This window comes from Schistocerca gregaria, chromosome 4 (assembly GCF_023897955.1).
Source record: "Schistocerca gregaria isolate iqSchGreg1 chromosome 4, iqSchGreg1.2, whole genome shotgun sequence".
NCBI lineage: Eukaryota > Metazoa > Arthropoda > Insecta > Orthoptera > Acrididae > Schistocerca > Schistocerca gregaria.
Window position 1 is genome coordinate 740,114,435 of NC_064923.1, and position 17,369 is coordinate 740,131,803.

Here is a 17,369-nt window from a genome sequence, read left to right on the forward strand (position 1 = left end):
GAATCCTATGTTTGCAGTACTTGAACGCGAATCAAGACACTGTACGTCCAACATTTTAGCGATGGTTGCGGGACTCAGTTGTTCGATTGATGATCTTTCTTGTATATATCTTCGGTCATCGAAAAATTTTGGAAGGAAACAGAACTGTGAACAAAATAAACGGTGACAAGCAATAGTTCATACTTTAGCAAGCAATGTATTTGGAAACATTAACTAAGTTACATGAACCTTTCTTTTATTTGCTTGGCCGTTCAATATTGCATGTGAGAAATGAGGAATTGGAAGGGAATGGTTCCAAGACCCAAAAACATAATAGGTCATCAGTGCTGATAGTAAATGTTTTAATAAACAACTATAAGCTCAGATGAGGTACAGAAGGCTCTTCACTAATGAGCAACGCCTTAATAAAGACGTGCGACATGAAAAACAACAACAGAAACCCGAAAATCAATTAAGCTCACAAGACATGGAAAACGAAATTCAATCATGCACCTCGAAGGTGAAAAGGTGGTACAAGACTACCTTCAGACATCTTGGAAGTTGTATCACAGCTGATTGTAGAAGTACAATGCATGTTAAAGGCAGAAACTGACGTCAAACATCGTCTGCTTGAGCACCAGCAGTTGTTGTTGTTGTTGTTGTGATCTGCAGTCCTGAGACTGATTTGATGCAGCTCTCGATGCTACTCTAACCTGTGCAAGCTTCTTCATCTCCCCGTACCTACTGCAGCCTACATCCTTCTAATCTTCAGCATTCTTCTGTAGCACCACATTTCGAAAGCTTTTCTCCTCATAAAGACGTCCTCTTGAGTAGTCCCTACCCGGAGATCCGAATGCGGGACTATTTTACCTCCGGAATATTTTACCCAAAAGGACGTCATCATCATTTAATCATACACTAATGCTGCATGCCCTCGGGAAAAATTACGGCTGTAGTTTCCCCTTGCTTTCAACCGTTCGCAATACCAGCAAACATTTCTTAAAGAGTTGAATCTGGAAAAATTGATTATATAGAGGAAAAAATTGCACGCTAACGGAAAGGAAAATAGTGGAAGTTTTCAAGATGTAATGTTGGAGGATAACACTGAAGATACCTTGTAATGGCAGAGTCTCAAACGAAGAAATGCTTGGAAGAGCATGGTAAACAATTGACCTGCTCAGAACCGTCACTGTTTAGAGGAACAACTTCGTTAGTCATGCACTTCGTCATTCATCCCAGTTCACACCCCAAATCAAATGTTTGATGGAGAGCAGACGACAGGAATGAATGAATTTCAGGTTAGTGTAAGATGTATCTGCGTCTGCATCACTACTCAGCAGTTTACACTTTAATTCTTGGCGGAGGATACATCAATAAGCTTTCATATAGTCTTCTACCGTTTCACTGTCGAAAAGTACATGGGAGAAACGAAGACTTAAATCTTTCTGTGGCAGCTCCTATATTCGTTGTTTCATTACGTTGTCATTTATCCCTATGTAGGTGAGAGTAAATAAAATACTTTCGCATTCGGTAGATGTTGGTGACAGAAATTTCGTGAAATATCCACTGCAACAAGAGACGTCTCTGTTTAAATGATTTCCATCAGGACTCGCGCATCAAATCTGGGACGATCTGTTCCCTTTTTCGCGATAACACGAAACGAGCTGCTCTTCTTCGAACTTTTTAGATGTACCCCGTCCATTATGTCTGGGAACGATCCAATAAGACAGCGGAAAATCGTAATTTGACGGATTCCTTTCACAGTCACGAGGGCGACTTCACACATTTTATTGTTTCGGCTATATTGCCAGTTTTGGCAGCATACAGAAGTCTCGGTTAAATGATCTTGTAATTGGTTTTAATCTTGTGATGACTACTGTATAGTAAACCATAGCATCGTCTGGAAACAGTCTAAGAGGGCTGCTCAGATTGACTCCTGAATCGTTTTTATAGCTTAGGAGCGCCATAGGTCCTATAAAACTTTCAGGTCAACGAGAAATCGAGGAAGAATAAGATAATTAGATGAAGTATAACAAGTAAAAAAAAGATAATACCTATAGGTTCGTTAGAAGACTCATGTTTACTAGAATGTATTCTACTGACGAATGTATCCAGCAGTGATAGTTTTCGCTATCAAGAATGTTACACTCAGTATAGTAGTCAGCTTTTAGCGGTAGCTCACTACTAAAGATCAAAAAAGGAGCGAGAAAGAGTCTTACGTTGCAGGTTGCATAAATCAAGGCGCCGCTGTCACATTAGTGCTACAACGGTCTTCCTTCGTTTCCTCTGTAATTCCTCGTGTATGAGGAGTCATTGCTATTGCCTCATAGTCGTCGACTCGTCCTCTCTTGCTGAAGCATGCAGAAGTGTAAGGTTAGTCACAACTTATTTAACTACACGATCTTGCTGCTGTAAAGTAGCATGACCCATTGTTGGGATCAAATGCACTTCAAAGAATCTATGTTTTGTGAGACTGTGGAGGGTGAAAGACAAAAATTAATTCACTCAATGTACACCACTGGAAATGTTTTGTATTAGAGGAGGAGTGATGTCTGGAATGAGTTTGTGCTATAGTTCACACTTCAGACGGGAACCAGAGAAACTTCGTCAAATGCCAACAAAACAGTTGTATTCCTGTTTATTCCACCTCCTCCGTGAGGAATAACATGTGCTGCGTGAAACTAAAACTGACACAGAGCAACGTCAATGTCATACCCCTGCGACAAAAAAGTGCGCTGTTTCTACGTATGTTCTTTTAGTCATGGCAACTTGTTTTTATGGTTTAACAGCGGGTTGTGTAACTCATCATACATTTCTGTAACGTTTTCGGGAACAGTTATAGATTTATTTTAATAATTAATCAGAATTTAGAGATTGCGCTCTTACAGATGTTGCGTTTTCTGGTACTGTCGGAGAGATCCGGTAATGCGGCGAAAGTATGTACCTATATGTGAATGTAATTGTTAGATATCCTCTGAATAGATATTAAATATTTAGAAAAATTACATCAGTCTTTAAAAAAGTTTTCAAACTTCCCCTTTGTATGTAAAGAATAACAGTGCTGGAAAAACTCTTACGTTATTTGATTTTCAAAGAACTGAGCAAAACTGAAAGTACTCAGACAGTTGTCTCTTTACTTATTCTAATCATCACTAAACTGACACACAATATTTTTAGCGCAACGCAATCTGACTTTCAATAATCCCTGACTAACAGTAACCTTTCATGAATCTTCGTCACTCGAACTACTGCAATACAGCGAGTGCCAATACTGCCAGCTTAAATAAGAGATTCTAACTACTGAAGGCTAAAACTACTGAAGGCACTAACTACTGATAGGCACAGTTAGCAAATTAAAGATTTTCATTCAGAACAAACAATGTATTTACCTTAATAGTGTTCAAAAATCATGTCATCCGGTCTTACGAATGTCCTTTTTCTGACGGACACACGTCCAGATCGTTCGCTCATAGTAACCTCTCAAAACTCTAGCATCTCTCTCCCCACATCCACCACTGCTGGCGGCTCACCTCCAACTGCCCAACGCTACGCGCTGTTCACATCCAACTGCACAACACCACACTAGCCAATATCCCAACAATGATTCCAACCAGCCACAGACTGCACACAACACAGTCAGCAATTTTCGTACAGGGCACTACATGACGTTACCAACATAAAAACCTAAACAGCCTAGTTACAGTTAAACAGAACAGTATTCACAACTAACTGATCAGTCATTACATTGGTGAGTAATAGTAGTATTGTGTATAATAACCGTCATGCCCATTAGTTGCTTCTGTCATTTAGGTAGGTCGGCTATTATGGACATTTCATGTTGCGCTCCAGAATGACCTTAAAGGAGATTTCATGATTGCGTGAAATACATGAAAAGTAATACGCACTGTAATGGCGAAAATTTCTTACAAAATCGTCATTATTTCTGTTTTCTGTCCTTCCCTCTCAGTTGCTTTAAATTCGTGGACGTATGTACCGTCTATGCAACTAACTGTAGGCAGTTTGTTTATCGCCATACGCTTTCCGCTTATTTTATTTGGGAAGCATCATCAGGGGCGATTTCCAGTTCCACGTGGGTTAATAGCGCTGGAAATCGCCCCTGGTGGTTCAAAAATGGTTCAAATGGCTCTGAGCACTATGGGACTTAACATCCGTGGTCATCAGTCCCCTAGAACTTAGAACTACTTAAACCTAACTAACCTAAGGACATCACACACATCCACGCCCGAGGCAGGATTCGAACCTGCGACCGTAGCAGTCACGCGGTTCCGGACTGAGTGCCTTAACCGCGAGACCACCGCGGCCGGCCTCGCCCTTGATGATGCTTCCCAAATAAAAGAAGCGGAAAGCGTATGGCAATAAACAAACTGCCTTCAAATATGTATGAATACAGAGTCTCGCGGCGATAACATTGAATAAAATGTTCTCGGGTTTCCAACCGCGTCAATTCCTTAATAGAAACAGCCTTCTACGCCCTAGTGAGAATGATATTATGGTCAGTTTTAATGTAGTGGCGCTGTTTACGAATGTGTCTGTCAAAGACATTTTGGCCCTAATTTCCCAGTACTGGGACGTGGTCGAGTTATTTAGGCACACTCTTGTCCTATTTCGTGTAGAACGGCCAGTACTACGATCAGATAGTCGGCGTAGCAATGGGTAGCCCGTTGGCTCCAGCTGTTGCAAACCTCTTCATGGAGAATTTTGAGAATATTGCCATAGATACTGCTCCATTGTAGCCTAAGTGTTTCTTTCGATACGTTGACGACACGTTCGTCATTTGGTCACAGGGACGGGAGAAACTAGACGAGTTTTTGGAACACCTGAATGGCATCAACAGTAACATCCAGGTCACCACATGGAGGTGGAAAAAGATAATGCATTGAACTTCCTCGACGTCCTTGTCCACCGGAAACGAAGTGGGTGCCTCGGCCACAGCGTCTACAGGAAATACACCCACACAGAGCTGTACCTGCACGCCCCCAGCCATCATCATCCAGCACAGAAGCGCTCAGTGTTACAAACATTGGTGCATCCTGCAAGAGTAATATCAGACGACGATAACCTGCTCCATGAACTGAGCCACCTACGCAAGGTTTTCAGCAATAACGGCTACAGCGTCCATAAAGAGAAAGAAGTGATTTCTGGAAAATATCAAAATAAGAGTACCGACGAAGAGCAGGAAAAGAAACTTGCTTTGCTGCGATTCTGTGGCTCTGTGTCGGGCAAGATAAGCCGCCTGTTGAAAAGACACAAGATCAAATCAATCTTCAGAACTCTAACGAAAATCCGTCAATTACTGAGGCCAGTTAAAGATGCAGTAGGTCTCAGAACACCTGGAGTTTACGAAATGCCTTATGAGTGTGGCCAGGGGTACATAGGACAAACGATGGGCACCGTGGATCAACGCAGGAGAGAACATGAGACGTATTATCGCCTACGCTATCCAGAGCCATCGGCGTTAGCCGCGCGTGCGGTCACCACATAAAATTTGACGATACCTCTGTCGTGGCTCGCACTCACGGTTTCTGGGTTAGTTTAATAAAGGAAGCTATTGAAATAAAAATTACGCGCAAACACCCTGAATAAAGACGGTGGCTTGCAGCTCAGCGCTGCGTGGGATCCAGCGATCGAGTAGGCTGAACAGGGCACATCGAACGCCGACTCAAAACATGCCCATATATGGCAATGTCACGGGCACCATTGACGTCACAGCCGGCAGCTACCGTATATAAGGGCGCACCAACAGCGCACTGGCAGTCATAACACTTGACAATGGGCAAGTAGTGCTTCGTCGAAAGCTCGTGTAGTTTTAAGCAATTGACGCGGTTGGAAACCCGAGAACATTTTATTCAATGCCTTCAAATACTTGCATTGACGGTACGTTCTTCCAAAGTTCGAAAAAATGGCTCTGAGCACTATGGGACTTAACATCTGTGGTCATAAGTCCCCTAGAACTTACAACTACTTAAACCTAACTAACCTAAGGACATCACACACATCCATGCCCGAGGCAGGATTCGAACCTGCGACCGTAGCAGTCGCGCGGTTCCTGACTGAGCGCCTAGGACCGCTAGACCACCGCGGCCGGCTCTGCCAAAGTGTTTGTGTTTGTAACGGGAATGTTGCGAGTCTGCGGTTATACTTGTGAACTCGTGTATTCGCTCTACTTTCTGAGCGATTCGTATCCACTTACATCTAAAAGCACTCAAGTGAAGAGTGGACATCTGCGGAGACACACGGGTCCAGTCTAGGAGGACACGGAGACCGCGAGTTCGGAGATGACGTCACAGGGCTCGTTGACGAGTTAGTACACGGGGCTCATTTCTGATCTCTCGTCACAACCACTCTGTCTGGTGGATTTTGTAGTTTTCTTACTCGGAATAATGCAGAGAGCTAGTAACCTTCCCCTCACTTATCGACCTTAATGACAGCGAAAAATTAAACCACGTGTGCCTAATGGCAATTTGAGAAAAACAATTGTCACCGAAGTTAATCTGTCGGTAAAGAGGGAGGAAGGGCTACATCTAAATGAAAGGAAAATGCAAATAAATTGGTAAAATTCATTCAGAAAAAAGGTAAAGTTAATGATGAAAGTAAATGCGCGGTCGTTACGTTAACAATTAACTGGCGTTAATTAAAAATTTGAGAATTGGGGAAAATTACGGTCTCCAGTCCGATGGACAACTACTATAATAACTGTAAAAGAAAGGTTAATGCACATACAATTTGCACTAAAAGCGTGGCAACTGAAGGTTGACACGTGTTGTGTGAAAACTGAATGTTTGTCAGAAGTAATAAATTTAGCTACACTCTAACTTTATTTAGCAAAAGTATTAATAAAATCGGAAAATTGGAAGTTAATTTAGTGACTGAAATTATAGTGAACTTTGATTCAGAAGCACTAAGAAATTAAATAAAATAATGTTAGTCTTAGGCTACCTCAACAATCATCTCAAAACCTACTTGAATCTACGCAATTTAGAAATAAGAGATTTAACTTTGAACTTGAATTAAATAATTCTGAACAATTACCAATAGTAAAATTTAGTACGTATCAAGCTGAGCTGCAGTCACAGGTAAGCTAAAATATGGTAACAAAACTCGCACTCTTAATTTGTGCTTCTGTAGTCTAAATATAGTTTGGTTATTGTAGCCAGCTATGAATACTTTAAGTGAACTTTGAAATTAAAGGAGTGAAATGGAATGATATTACTTTAATGCTGGGGTTTGAATTTCAACGACACTCGGGTTCATTTCGGAGAAGGAAGGGACCCTGCTTGGTAACTCAATTGGGGCAATGAGTTGCTGTATTTTAGTGATGCAAATGGCACAGTTTGAAAACCTGAGGCCTGCCATACAGTTCTAAAACTTTACGTGCTTTCAGTCTTCCTTGATGGATAGTTGAAGGTTTGAAGTCGTCGATCGAGGAGGTGGCGACAATCACTTATTTTCGGCCGTCGCTGTTGCAGAAGCTGGATGTTGGTGCGTCTTCTTCTCGAGACGGTCGCCAGGACAACGGGATCTTGATGTGTGCCAGCTAACGTTTCCCTTCCGCGACACAGTGCCAGAATCTATCATAGCAAGGCGAGCGCAACTACAAACCCCGGATGCGCGGCAACTCACGGGAGCGTCACTCAACACACCTGCTCCTCCGCCCTACTCCAGCCAGACTCGGCTCTGCCCGCGCTCCACGCGGCAGAGTTAACACTACCCAAGATCCTAAACACTTTGTTTCTCCACACGACCTATCGATGTAATCGTTCGATGGCATAGTTTTCCCTAGACAAGACCCAGCGTAAAAAATACAAATAATATTTACAAAACAAACCAATTACACATCGACATGTCGTATCTTCAGGTAACAAAATAGAGAAAAAATTTATAGTACTATAGATGGAAATAGGAGGATATGCATTTACGGCGTTAGAAGCTAATGACGGCAGCGATGTGGGTCAGCTGAATGGCGCACACAGCGAGGGAGTGGCCGCGGGCAGGCGCCACTGCCGGTGTGTGGCCATTAGCGGTCCCAGCGTGGCGGAACTGCCAGCGCAGCGTCTTTGTCGACGGCTGCGGCCCGGCGGCCCGTGATGGGCGTGTCGGGGGCGGCGGCGGCAGCGGGGGCGGCGGCGGCGGCGCCTCTTTGACGGCGCGGGTGCGGCCGCCACCTGGGCCTCTGCGGGTCCCCGCCGCTTCCGGCCGCTCGCCGCTTCTGGCTGGCGGTCGCTGCGCTTCGCTGCCGAAAAGGTCTCCGCAGGCCCGGGTGTCAAGTGACACCACACTAAACGCTCAGGGGGCGTGGACTGACGATGCCATTAAAGATACAGCCATTTTTACTTTGCTCAGGATAGTTCACTACTGGCTATTAAAATTGCTACACCAAGAAGAAATGCAGATGATAAAAACAGGTATTCATGGGACAAATATATTATAATAGAACGTGATTACATTTTCACGCAATTTGGCTGCATAGATCCTGAGAAATCAGTACCCAGAATAACCACCTTTGGCCGGGGCATTGAGTCAGAGCATGCATGGCGTGTACAGGTACAGCTGCCCACGCAGCTTCAACTCGATACCACAGTTCATCAAGAGTAGTGACGCGTATGGTGACCAACCAGTTGCTCGGGCATCATTGACCAGACGTTTTCAAATGGTGACAGATCTGGAGAATGTGCTGGCCAGGGCAGCAGTCGAGCATTTTCTGTATCCAGAAAGGCCTGTACAGGACCTGCAACATGCGGACGTGCATTTCCTTGCAGAAATGTAGAGTTTCGCAGGGATCGAATGAAGGGCAGAGCCACGCGTCTAACACATCTGAAATGTAACGTCCACTGTTCAAAGTGCCGTCAATGCGAACAAGAGGTGGCCGAGACGTGTAACCAATGGCACCCCATACCATCACGCCGGGTGATCCGCCAGTATGGCGATGACGAATACACGCTTCCAATGTGCGTTCACCACGATGTCGCCAAACACGGATGCGACCATCACGATGCTGTAAACAGAACCTAGATTCATCCGAAAAAAAAATGACGTTTTGCCATTCGTGCACCCAGGTTCGTCGTTAAGTACACCATTGCAGGCGCTCCTGTCTGTGAGGGAGCGTCAAGGGTAACCGCAGCCATGGTCTCCCAGCTGATAGTCCATGCTGCTGCAAACGTCGTCGAACTGTTCGTGCAGATGGTTCTTGTCTTGCAAAAGGTCCACATCTGTTCACTCAGTGATCGAGACGTGGCTGCACGATCCGTTACAGCCATGCGGATAAGATGTCTGTCATCTCGACTGCTAGTGATACGAGGCCGTTGGGATCCAGCACGGCGTTCCGTATTACTCTCCTGAACCCACCGATTCTATATTCTGCTAACAGTCATTGGATCTCTACCAACGCGAGCAGTAATGTCGCGATACGATAAACCGCAATCGCGATAGGCTACAATCCGACCTTTATCAAAATCGGAAACGTGATGGTACGCATTTCTCCTCCTTACACGAGGCATCACGAACAACATATCACCAGGCAACGCCGGTCAACTGCTGTTCACGTATGAGAAAAAGGTTGGAAGCTTTCCTCATGTCAGCACGTTGGAGCTGTCGCCACCGGCGCCAACCTTGTGTGAACGCTCTGAACATTTGCAAATCACAGCACCTTCTTCCTGACTGTTAAATTTCGCCTCTGTAACGCGAAATCTTCGTGGTGTAGCAATTTAAATGGCCAGTAGTGTAATACCAGCAGCACCTAAGAAATTATCCACCTGGTAAACGCACTGCTGCTTATTAAAAATGCAACGCCAGGAAGGATAGCAAAAAAATGGTTTAAATGGCTCTGAGCACTATGGGACTCAACTGCTGTGGTCATCAGTCCCCTAGAACTTAGAACTACTTAAACCTAACTAACCTAAGGACATCACACACATCCATGCCCGAGGCAGGATTCGAACCTGCGACCGTAGCAGTGACGCGGTTCCGGACTGAGACCACCGCGGCCGGCAAAGGATAGCAAATGACGAAATCATTATCTTATGGTGCGCATGCAGCAGAGGAGGAAAAACACGTGTAGGTGATTTGGGGGTACAGGAGATGCGAAATACAATACAGAGACCTGTTACATGTGGCAGCAACAAGGCCTTCAACTCGGGTGAGAATCGAGTCGAACCGAACTCGAATGACGGATATGAGTACGTCATCAGAGCCGCATAAGCTCTATGCCAGGGCTCGTCAACCGCAGTGCCTGGTACGTGGTGGCGCATAACTGTCTCAGTGACCCATCACCGTATGTGTACAGTAGATGAGACATCAGAAGAGCGTGTCCGCCTGCTTAACTGGGTGGTAACGTGTTCCCCTCCCTTGCAAGCGTACCCGGGTTCGATTCACGGCCAGGTTGGAGATTTTCCCCTCTCGGGGACTGATTGTTGTCCTCTTCATCATTTCATCCTCATCACCGTTGCGTACGTCACCCAATGTGGCGTCGACTGAAGTAAGATTTGCATTTGGCAGCCAAACTTCCCCAGATGGGATCTCCTGGCCAACGATGCCAGACGCACATTTCGTTAAAATTTTATGTAAAAGTAGATGCAAACCCCGTTTCTTAAGTTCTCCACTTGTACGTTTTATACACTTTCCAATGTGTTACATTTTGAACTTCCTTTCAATTTTCTGTGTACAATACATGTACAAGTGTCCCACCTATGATTTTTGTTCTCAATGCACAGAAATAACCATGGCCTCCGATCGCTAATGCGTTTCTGTTTCAGATTGACAGATACCATCAGGTTTCTATTAGATTTAGAGGAGTGCACTGCTGTTTCTTTGTCGAACGTTCACTAATCGGACAGCTTGACAATCAGTTGTACACAGCATACCATCCTCATTGTTACCTGTACTGTTGTGCCTACTCAGCAACTGTGGTCATTAAAATACAGTACTCCTAATTAACAATACAGTACACATTTTACAACAGTAGTTGTATGTACTATATCTGAAGCCGGCCGGGGTGGCCGAGCGGTTCTAGCCGCTACAGTCGTGAACCGCGCGACCGCTACGGTCGCAGGATCGAATCCTGCCTCGGTCATGGATGTGTGTGATGTCCTTAGGTTAGTTACGTTTAATTCGTTCTAAGTTCTAGACCACAGAAGTTAAGTCCCATAGTGCTCAAGAGCCATTTGAACCATTTTGTACTATATCTGAATATGTGGTATCATCTGTGCCATACTGAGCCCACCTGAGTCACATTGATTTTGAAATGTTGTATGTATGTACAATGTACTGTACATGTGTAACTGTGTGTTTATTAATGTTTTAATTCATACAGTGCAATGAGTGGTAGGAGTAAGAGAAAAATAGAGCTGTTGAATGTGAAACTGGAGTCTTCGGAAAGACTAGACAAAGTGGAAACCTTAAATAAACTTGTCGCTGAGTGTGGGTGCTGGCAGGTTATGTTGCGTTACAATGTGATCATTATTGGTCTCTAAGTTCTTCTTCTATGCAACGTATGATCCGTTCGTAAACTGAATTGTTAAAAAAATAGAGCACGAAATTTCTTCTCGCCAAAAGATATTAAACATAAGTAAAGGGAAAAAAGTTTTGTGAAACTCTTAATGTACAAAAAAAGCATGAATCTGACGTGAGCAGCATTCGTAGCAAAACTTCAATGCCGAGTGCGGAGTTGAAGGTACGAAACTTCCTGCCAGGTGAGGTCCTAGCTGTGGCATATTCAACAAGTGTGTGACCAGGGGCTGGGGTGGCAGGCGTAATGATGGGGTTCTTGACAGATCTTCTGAAGACATCGTACTAAGAACTTGTAACACCATAGCTTAGACGCTACATACCTTTTGTTGATTCATTTTGCTTTCTGTTTTGCTCAACATCCCATCGTTGAGCTTCTGTAAATATTGTTTGATTGAATCGATAACACAAAATTGTATACTCCTTTCTTTGTGAAAACTTTGATACAGTGGTTTGATTCTATGCAATGTGATGTGTCTATCACTTAAATTCTTTGTCTCATTTGGAGGGAACATAACTTACTGTACATAATTGTAATTTCTGTGTGAACGATTTTTTGCAGAAATACCAATTTCTGCAAATGTTATGTTTTAATTAATATGTTTGGTTATTGTTATGTAATTGCTGATCCTCACTTAGGGTTCTTAGTTATTTTGTATGTAGAAGATGGGGTGGTTCGGCTTGGGAACAGAGCTGTGTAGTGCGCGCATAATGTAATCGACATGGATAGAAAGGTGGAGCCAAGAGTCAGTCAGAGACGAGCTACCAAACTGTCAACTGCTCATGTGAAAGTTGTGTATTGTGCTGGTTCCGAGAGAGGCTCTTCTTGAGGCTTTCCAATGCTTCAGTGGATGATTAAAGAGCTGGAACTATTCTGAAATTGGTATTTATCATCGCCATCAAGAATGAGTCCAGCAGCTCTAAATGCAAATCCACCTACCAACATGCAATCGTCACCATGTTGCGCAATCACTGAAAAGGAACCAAGAAATTATAGAAATGTAACAGTGGAGGATCAGCTCATGTGGATGATTTATTTGTTTTCAATAATAAGGTAACCAAAAGATTATTTACGAAAACTTACCTTGATTTATCCTCTGTCACATTTCCACTTTAGATCCTTCCCATGCTAAAGTGATTACCGAGTGTCATTGAAAGAACATTAAAGCTCAGTGTTTTACTAGTTAATGCCACTTGAAGATAGTAAGAAGAAACTAAGTTAAAGTTAATGTAGCAGAACTGAGTAATATAGTAAATGATGCTTGCTGAAAATAATTTTTCTATTAAAACTGCTTATTAATATTTTGTTGCCAACTTCTAAAGTTAATGTTCTCAAAAGTGTGGCTTACAGAGTTTTGCAAATTAAATGATGACAGTGCAGTCTGTTGAAAATCTTCCAAAGGTGAGATGTTGTCTCATAACCAAGTGTTCTACTGCAATAAAAGTGGAGAACTGTTACTGCTGAAAGTTACATGATCATGCTTGTTAAGGGCTAGTTTCTTTAGTGTGTTGAAAGGATGTTTAGTTTGCTCTGCTACAGTGGTCAAGATTAAGGGCCCCACTCCATTGAAAGGAGTTAAAATGCACAAAGTTACTTAATTATAGAAGGTTTCAGTTGCTCTTGCTATTCAAGTGAAATTCTGTACAATATTGGGTACCTTTTGTGTAGTAAAAGTACATATTAATGGTGTAACAGGATACACAGTTTGTCTGTTATGCTCATGCTAGAAAACAATTAATAGAAAGACCACTATCTATGAAAACAGTAACTTCTTTATTCAAAAGATGGTGAGAAATAATCTGTTAGTGAATTCCACATAATTTTCATTCTAAGTAGAAAGGTATTTAGTAGTGAGAGACTTAATCTATGCACAATAAATAATTTTGCTGTGAACGATATCCATATTTCATGTCAGATAGGAATATGTCCCCCCCCCCCCCCCCTCCCCATGAACCATGAACCTTGCCGTTGGTGGGGAGGCTTGCGTGCCTCAGCGATACAGATAGCCGTTCCGTAGGTACAACCACAACGGAGGGGTATCTGTTGAGAGGCCAGACAAACGTGTGGTTCCTGAAGAGGGGCAGCAGCCTTTTCAGTAGTTGCAGGGGCAGCAGTCTGGATGATTGACTGATCTGGCCTTGTAGCAATAACCAAAATGGCCTTGCTGTGCTGGTACTGCGAACGGCTGAAACCAAGGAGAAAATACAGCCGTAATTTTTCCCGAGGGCATGCAGCTTTACTGTATGATTAAATGATGATGGCATCCTCTTGGGTAAAATATTCCGGAGGTAAAATAGTCCGCCATTCGGATCTCCGGGCGGGGACTACTCAGGAGGATGTCGTTATCAGGAGAAAGAAAATTGGCGTTCTACGGATCGGAGCGTGGAATGTCAGATCCCTTAATCGGGCAGGTAGGTTAGAAAATTTAAAAAGGGAAATGGGTAGGTTAAAGTTAGATATAGTGGGAATTAGTGAAGTTCGGTGGCAGGAGGAACAAGACTTCAGGTCAGGTGACTACAGGGTTATAAACACAAAATCAAATAGGGGTAATGCAGCAGTAGGTTTAATAATGAATAAGAAGATAGGAATGCGGGTAAGCTACTAAAAACAGCATAGTGAACGCATCATTGTGGCCAAGATAGATACGAAGCCCACACCTACTTCAGTAGTACAAGTTTATATTCCAACTAGCTCTGCAGATGACGAAGAAATTGAAGAAATGTATGATGAAATAAAAGAAATTATTCAGACAGTGAAGGGAGACGAAAATTTAGTAGTCATGGGTGACTGGAATTCGAGTGTAGGAAAAGGGAGAGAAGGAAACGTAGTATGTGAATATGGATTGGGGCTAAGAAATGAAAGAGGAAGCCGCCTGGTAGAATTTTGCACAGAGTACAACTTAATCGTAGCTAACACTTGGTTTAAGAATCATGAAAGAAGGTTGCGTACATGGAAGAACCCTGGAGATACTAAAAGGTATCAGATAGATTATATAATGGTAAGACAGAGATTTAGGAAACAGGTTTTAAATTGTAAGACATGTCCTGGGGCACATGTGGACTCTGACCACAATCTATTGGGTATGAACTGTAGATTAAAACTGAAGAAACTGAAAAAAGGTGGGAATTTAAGGAGATGGGACCTGGATAAACTGAAAGAACCAGATGTTGTACAGAGTTTCAGGGAGAGCATAAGGGAACAATTGACTGAAAGGGGCAAAGAAATATAGTAGAAGAAGAATGGGTAGCTTTTAGGGACGAAGTAGTGAAGGCAGCAGAGGATCAAGTAGGTAAAAAGACGAGGGCTACAACAAATCCATGGGTAACAGAAGAAATATTGAATTTAATTGATGAAAGGAGAAAATATAAAAATGCAGTAAATGAAGCAGGCAAAAAGGAATACAAACGTCTCAAATATGAGATCGACACGAAATGCAGAATGGCTAAGCAGGCATGGCTAGAGGACAAATGTAAGGACGTAGAGGCTTATCTCACTAGGGGTTAGATAGATACTGCCTACAGGAAAATTAAAGAGACCTTTGGAGATAAGAGAACCACTTGTATGAACATCAAGAGCTCAGATAGAAACTCAGTTCTAAGCAAAGAAGGGAAAGCAGAAAGGTGGAAGGAGTATATAGAGGGTCTATACAAAGGCCATGTACTTGAGGACAAAATTATGGAAATGGAAGAGGATGTAGATGAAGATGAAATGGGAGATACGATACTGCGTGAAGAGTTTGACAGAGCACTGAAAGACCTGAGTCGAAACAAGGCCCCCGGAGTAGACAACATTACATTGGAACTACTGACGGCCTTGGGGGAGACAGTCCTGACAAAACTATACCATCTGGTGAGCAAGATTTATGAAACAAGCGAAATACCCGCAGACTTCAAGAAGAATATAATAATTCCAATCCCAACGAAAGCAGATGTTGCCAGATGTGAAAATTACCGAACAATCAGTTTAATAAGTCACAGGTGCAAAATACTAACGCGAATTCTTTACAGACGAGTGGAAAAACTAGTATAAGCCGACCTCGGGGAAGATCAGTTTGGATTCCGTGGAAACACTGGAACACGAGAGGCAATACTGACCTTACGACATATCTTAGAAGAAAGATTAAGGAAAGGCAAACCTACGTTTCTAGCATTTGTAGACTTAGAGAAAGCTTTTGACAATGTTGACTGGAATAATCTCTTTCAAATTCTAAAGGTGGCAGGGGTAAAATACAGGGAGCGAAAGGCTATTTACAATTTGTACCGAAACCAGATGGCAGTTATAAGAGTCGAGGGACATGAAAGGGAAGCAGTGGTTGGGAAGGGAGTGAGACAGGGCTGTAGCCTCTCCGCGATGTTATCCAATCTGTATATTGAGCAAGCAGAAAAAGGAAACAAAAAAAATTCGGGGTAGGTATTAAAATCCATGGAGAAGAAATAAAAACTTTGAGGTTCGCCGATGACATTGTAATTCTGTCAGAGACAGCAAAGGACTTGGAAGAGCAATTGAATGGAATGGACAGTGTCGTGAAAGGAGGATATAAGATGAACATCAACAACAGCAAAACAAGGATAATGGAATGTAGTCGAATTAAGTAGGGTGATGCTGAGGGAATTAGATGAGGATGTGAGTCACTTACAGTAGTAAAGCTGTTTTGCTATTTGGGGAGCAAAATAACTGATGATGGTAGAAGTAGAGAGGATATAAAATGTAGACTGGCAATGGCAAGGAAAGCGTTTCTGAAGAAGCGAAATTTGTTAACATCGAGTATAGATTTAAGTGTCAGGAAGTCATTTCTGAAAGTATTTGTATGGAGTGTAGCCATGTATGGAAATGAAACATGGACGATAAATAGTTTGGACAAGAAGAGAATAGAAGCTTTCGAAATGTGGTGCTACAGAAGAATGCTGAAGATTAGATGGGTAGATCACATAACTCATGAGGAGGTATTGAATAGGATTGGGAAGAAGAGATGTTTGTGGCACAACTTGACGAGAAGAAGGGATCGGTTGGTAGGACATGTTCTGAGGCATCAAGGGATCACCAATTTAGTATTGGAGGGCAGCGTGGAGGGTAAAAATCGTAGAGGGAGACCAAGAGATGAATACACTAAGCAGATTCAGAAGGATGTAGGTTGCAGTAGGTACTGGGAGATGAAGAACCTTGCACAGGATAGAGTAGCATGGAGAACTGCATCAAACCAGTCTCAGGACTGAAGACCACAACAAAAACAACAGGAATATGTATGAAAAGTAATATTGAACCTATGTCCAATTTACGATTCTACAGTGAATATTAATAGTAACACTATTGAGACCATTCAGTTTGACTCAGTCCTCAAGGTAATATTGTGTTTTGTTATCTGTTATATTTATGCAAATAGTTGGTTCTATTCTGTCAGCTCCAACTTTAACGTGAACATATGCTGGTGCTAGAGTTCATTGCACTCTCGTGTGACAAAGTATAGGCTGTGATTGCCCATTGAAGTTACTTATTTTCAGTTTCTTCAACAAAAATGTTACTCACTCTTATGCCTAATTGGGCTGGCATCCTTTATTATTATCCATTGGACACTGTGGATAGGTAAATTATTGTTTGAACCTGTTTAAATATTTATGTAATTCTAACTGTCACTTCTGATAAGCCACTTCCGTTACGTATATCGCCGTCAACACAACTTAATACCTGCACTTGCATTAATAAAATTGATTTCATTTATTCGAACTAACTCCAGCTTTGGGATTATGGTATAGCAGTAGCAGGCAGTAGTGTTATAAACTTTTATGTTTCTACATACATTCATTTGCAGCTTTTCAGCAAACTTTCAGAGAATATAGTATATCGAGAACTGAGAGTCTCCAAAACGAGAAGA